Genomic DNA, 5,998 nt, shown 5'->3' with positions numbered 1-5,998 from the left:
AGGAAATATTAACCTCAAAGGTTGCTTGTGTAAAACAAAGGACTTTTTGATAAGTCACAAAGCTTGCTTTCATAAAGGTGCTCAGCTTGTCTAAGGTAACTAATAGAAAAGAAGTTTGTATGTCTCTGAAAAACTTGTGCAATACTTACCTCGATTTCTTGGTACAAAACACTTCAAACCTATCAAACAATCCAATAAACTATATCGAGGGCTCTTTGAGGCACCATGGCATGGTTACCTCGGGACTCCTAGAGAGCCCAACAGATCCTCAGCATTTGTATTTGTTATACGAGCACTACATTCCAATAAATCGTTATAAAGCCACAATGTGCATCAATTTGACTTGAGATTTTTTGCCAAGCTGGGTTTCCCAACTCCTCTGCTTACCCCTTACGTTTCCTATGAATTCGTCTGAGGGGGAGCACCTCTACAATTGTTACTTCTGGGTCAACCTGGGTACCCCAGATGAGTGAAGCCAAAAGCTAGCGGTCACAAGAATACAATTGGTCGGTAACAAAGGAAGTGAAAATCAAGGACTTTTTAAAGGGCACTAGACGTAGGTTGTAGAGCCTACTTATTATTTCATGGATATTCCTAAGTTAAGGCCCGAGTATATTGGGATAATGGATAATTCATCATGATTAATGTGACACCCTGTGTCGTGGTGGGCGCACGGCAGATGCCAAGGGATGGCAGAAGAGAGGAGGAGGCTCGAGGGCACTAGTGGGCTCTAGAGGCGAGGTCGGCATGAGCGAGCATTGGACGCAAGACATACCTAGGTTCGGGGCTCTTGTAACACACATGATGCGGCTATATCTCCCACGTGTCGAAGCACGACTTAGAGGCATAACCGCATTGTGGTTTTGTCGCAAGAAGGGTCATCTTCACACAATCCCATGTAATGAACAAGACTGGAATAAAGAGTTGGCTTACAATCGCCACTTCACACAATGAACATAAATAAATCATACATCATTCAGAGTACACACATAGTCCGACTACGGACAACACGAAAAGAAAAGAAGATAACCCAACTGCTAGATCCCCGATCGTCCCAACTGGGCTCCACTACTGATCAACATGAAATGAAACATAGCAACGACCAAGGTCTTCGTTGAGCTCCCATCTGAGCTCGGTTGCATCACCTGTACTGGTATCATCGGCACCTGCAACTATTGTGATAGTATCTGGTGAGTCACGAGGACTCAGCAATCTCAAAACCCGCGAGATCAAGACTATTTAAGCTTATGGGTAAGAAAGGGTAATGAGGTGGAGTTGCAGCAAGCACTAAGCAAATATGGTGGCTAACATACGCAAATAAGAGCGAGAAGAGAGCAAATGGAACGGTCGTGAAGCTAGCAATGATCAAGAAGTGATCCTGAACTCCTACTTACGTCAAACATAACCCAAAACCGTGTTCACTTCCCAGACTCCGCCGAAAAGAGACCATCACGGCTACACACGCGGTTGATGCATTTTAAATCAGATCTGGTGTCAAGTTATCTACAACCGAACATTAACAAATTCCCATCTGCCTATAACCGCAGGCACGGCTTTCGAAAGATTATACCTTGCAGGGGTGTCCCAACTTAGCCCATGATAAGCTCTCGCGATCAACGAAGGATATACCTTCTCCCAGGAAGACCTGATCAGACTCGGAATCCCGGTTTACAAGACATTTCGACAATGGTAAAACAAGACCAGCAAAGCCGCCCGATGTGCCGACAAATCCCGATAGGAGCTGCACATATCTTGTTCTCAGGGCACACCGGATGAACACTACATACAACTAAAACCAGACCTCAAGTTTCCCCGAGGTGGCGCTGCAAGTGGCTCTAGTTCGGACCAACACTCGGAGGAGCACTGGCCCGGGGGGTAAAATAAAGATGACCCTTGAGTCTGCAGAACCCAAGGGAAAAAGGCATAGGTGGCAAATGTTAAAACCAATGTTGGGCCTTGCTGGAGGAGTTTTATTCAAAGCGAACTATCAAGGGGGTCCCATAAATCACCCAACCGTGTAAGGAACGCAAAATCCAGGAACATAACACCGGTATGACGGAAACTAGGGCGGCAAGAGTGGAACAAAACACCAGGCAAAAGGCCGAGTCTTCCACCCTTTACCAAGTATATAGATGCATTAATTTAAATAAGAGATATTGTGATATCCCAACATAATCCTGTCCATCATGGAGCAATCTTCAACTTCACCTGCAACTAACAATGCTATAAGAGGGGCTGAGCAAAGCGGTAACATAGCCAAGCAACGGTTTGCTAGGAAGGGTGAAAAGGTTAGAGGCTGACATGGCAATTTGGGAGACATGGTAAACAAGTGATAGGTAGCGCAGCATAGCGATAGAACGGAGCAACTAGCAAGCAAAGATAGAAGTGATATCGAGGGTAATGGTCATCTTGCCTGAGATTCCGCTAGGAATAAGAACGAGTCCATGAAGAAGACAAACGGACGTAGTCGAACGAGTCCTCACAACTCCGGAACGAAACCGAAGCTAACGAGAGAAGCAAATCGGAAAGAAGCAAACAATATGGTAAACACACAAGCATAAACATGACATGATGCACAAACAAATATGATGCATGTCCAGTTTAATGAGGCATGGCATGGCAAGGTAAAGCAAACAACACTACAGTTTAAGTGGAGCTCAATATGCAACGAGTTGCATATTGACGGAACACCACATCAATTATTTAGTTCTCTCTCGGTTATGTACCCAACAATATTAAATGTTATTAAACATGGCAAGGGGTGAAGCATGAGCAAACCACCTATTTAGGCAAGTTTAAATGAGGCCGGGAACAACAAATAACAATTCCGGAAAATCCCCATATGTCATTTAGCAATTTAAAGCAAACACAATTTTAAACATTTTAAATGTTGTTATCATGATGCGGATGACATATACAAGTTTATGCAATTTTATGAAAACGTTAACATGAGCATGATACGAGGCATTTGTCGCCATGGCGGAAGGAAAAAGGTGCCACAGCGGTGAAATGGAAATGGTGCCACGGCAACATTCCAGTCCCGATAACTCATGGAGGTACCGGTGCAAAAGGAAGTGTGTGGATGTGTAGAACACGCAAGAGATGGTGGGGTGCTCCCGACTACCGGGTTCCCACGGGTCGACGGCATGGCAAACAAGGAGCATGCAAAGACCTCTCTCGGACACGGTGCAAACACGAGCATCTCATACAACACTTGCATTTGGTCCATGGTTGATCATCTCGGAGTTATACCTTTGAAGCGTGCATTTAGGGGCGGTTCAAGTTCGTCGATGGAAGTAGTCATTCACGGGTCGTCGTGGGAAGTAGTCGTTCTCGCGACAGTAGTGGTACACGTTTTCTTAGATGTCCGGGGTCGTCGGTAGAGGTACTTGTCGCATATCGGGCGTAGTCGACCTTGGCGTATCCAAAGGGTACTTGGCGGATGATGACCGTAGTGGTACTTGGGGAAACTCCCGGAGACGATGCTTGGCGGTCCTGGTGTGGTCTTGGCATCCATGTAGTCGATCTAGCCGGCCTTGACGGTCCAACACAAAACAACACAAGGGCCCCGGGATGCCAGCAGCAAGGAGGCGATGGTGGTGGTCAGCGGCAGCACGGGGACGGCTCAGGCATGGTCATGGGGCTCACGACGGAGGGCGGAGGAGCTTGGCAGCGATGGCGAGGAGGTTGCTGCGGAGGCTGGCGTCCATGGCAACAGGGGAAGCGAGCAGTTCCAAGCGGAGCTTGGCGAGGTGCAGGCGAGGACGAGGCCGCAGGCAGCGGCGGAAGGGCGCGACGCGATGGGGTCTCGGCGGCTGCGGCAAGGGAAGAAGGCGCTGGGGATCGGGCACTGGCTGGTCGTCGACGAGGGCGACGGGGAGGTCCTGGTGGCGTGGCACCAAGGGCGGCGAGGAGGTGGTCGGGCGTGGGGGTCTCAGGGTGGAGGAGGCGAAGGGATCGGGAGCAGGGAGATGGGGATCGAGGAAAGGGAGAGGGGATCGAGCGCAGGGAGCTCGTCTCGCTGGCTCGATGCGTGTGTGTGTGAGTGGCGGCGGGCAGGGAACGAGAGGGAGAGAGATGCGGAGGGGGGCTTGGGGCTAGGGTTAGGAGGGATTAGATGGGCTGGCTGGGCCAGCTAGGTTGGCCGGGCCTAAGAGGCCGGCTGGGCTGCAAGGCTTCTTCCTTCTGTTCTTAACTCTTATTTTCTAAAACAGAAAATAACAAAGAAGAAAAGAAGAAGGAAGGAGGTTTGGGAAGGTCCAAAAATGTTCGGATTTTTGGTGGAGCTCCGGAAAATGGTAAAAGAATTATTGACAAGGTTAGAGAGTCAAAACTTGAAGAAGAAAAGGCCAAGGGATTTAATATGCAAGTGGGTTCATGGGTGATTCCAAAACAATGGAATATTTTATAATATCTCCCTAAATATCGGGAGGGTATGTTTTAAAGAGAACCCACCATGTGAGTTTCCTCAATTTAAATGGATCGAAGATCCATACAGTTTATTTAGTTGAGTTGGAAAGATTAAAGACATAATGACATGATGCCATGCACATGATGCAACGAAGAATGCAACAAGCAAAAACAAATCACACAACGAATCTCGGAAACCCTGGAAGGCATCTAAAGCTCCGGTCTTGGGGCGTCACAACACTCCACCACTACGAGAGGATCTCGTCCCGAGATCTAGAATGGCACCGGAGAGAAAACAAAAGAGGAAGAGAAGAGGTAAAGCTAAGTTGCTTCTTCGACAAAAGAGTGAAACCAAAGAACCTTTAGAGGTTGAAAAGTTGAAAGAGAGAACACAACGAAGTTGAACACAATTGATAGCACTGCGGTAGAGAATAGTAAAAAGGAACACCATGTGAACCTTGGAGGCTGCAAAGCTATGAATGACGAGTACAATGGATAAGAAGGAATTGGAACCACTCTGGTTGAAACGAGATAAACAAGGAACAAAGAAGAACAGATTTGGACAGCACTCCGGTTGAAAAGAGATGCAAGACTTGATAAGATGAAAAGAACTTGAAAAGATGACACAACACTCCGGTTAAATGGTTAAGCATGAAAAGAACACGATCCTCAATATGAGAAGATGAGTGAAGAGAGCAACATCACAATGCCCCCGGAAGAAAGAATAGAAGATAGATCATTGGAATAACAGAATGGGGAAGAAAATGCTAACTTTTGCCACAAATGAACTTGGAAAGAATCCTTCCAAGAAGGTTAGGGCGGAGTTGTTGGAAAAACCAACAACGAAACGAATAAGCTTGTAGTGGGCTTATGGAAAACTTCTCAAAATTTGAGGTGAAATTCTGCCACTACCGAAAACAAATGCTTGCCTGAAATCAACGAAGAGATGAAAACTGCTTTCGCCGAGAGGATAGTTAAAAAAACTTGGATCATTGATAAGCACCACAATAGCAACATTCCTTAGGGAAGGCTTTTAGGTGAAATATGACACAAGATAACTCCAACAAAGAGATTGATGGATTTAAAATACCTCATTCTTGACAACATGTGAATCGCGAAACAAGAATGGAAATTGTCAAGAATGATATAACACCATCTCAAAAGATAAGGTAGGAGAATTGCACTTCGAAATGCAAGAAGAAGAATACTTGAACGCCTCAAAACAAAACATGTGTTGAGCACCATGTTTAATTTTGAGTATAGCTTGGTGGGTCATAACTTCGAGAGAAATCTTGAAGAACAATTGAAGAATGAAAAGAATCCTTGCTGAACCACCATGTTGAGCCTCCATGAAGAACTCCGGTAATAAAAGAATGATAGAAAGAAAGAGAAGTTGAAAATACAAGGTGAATCCTTGCAATGATTTAGATAGAGCTTCGCGATGATATAACCGGGAAACTTGGAACTCCGGAAAAGAAAAGATGAAACAATAGAACCGAGAATTACTTCATCAAGAACAATCTCCGGAAGAAAAGAATTGAATTACCTCAAGGAAATAAGAATAAGATTTATTTATGCTTATCCTTCA

This window comes from Triticum aestivum, chromosome 7B (genome assembly GCF_018294505.1).
Source record: "Triticum aestivum cultivar Chinese Spring chromosome 7B, IWGSC CS RefSeq v2.1, whole genome shotgun sequence".
Classification (NCBI taxonomy): domain Eukaryota; kingdom Viridiplantae; phylum Streptophyta; class Magnoliopsida; order Poales; family Poaceae; genus Triticum; species Triticum aestivum.
Note: the sequence above shows the minus strand (reverse complement) of the source record.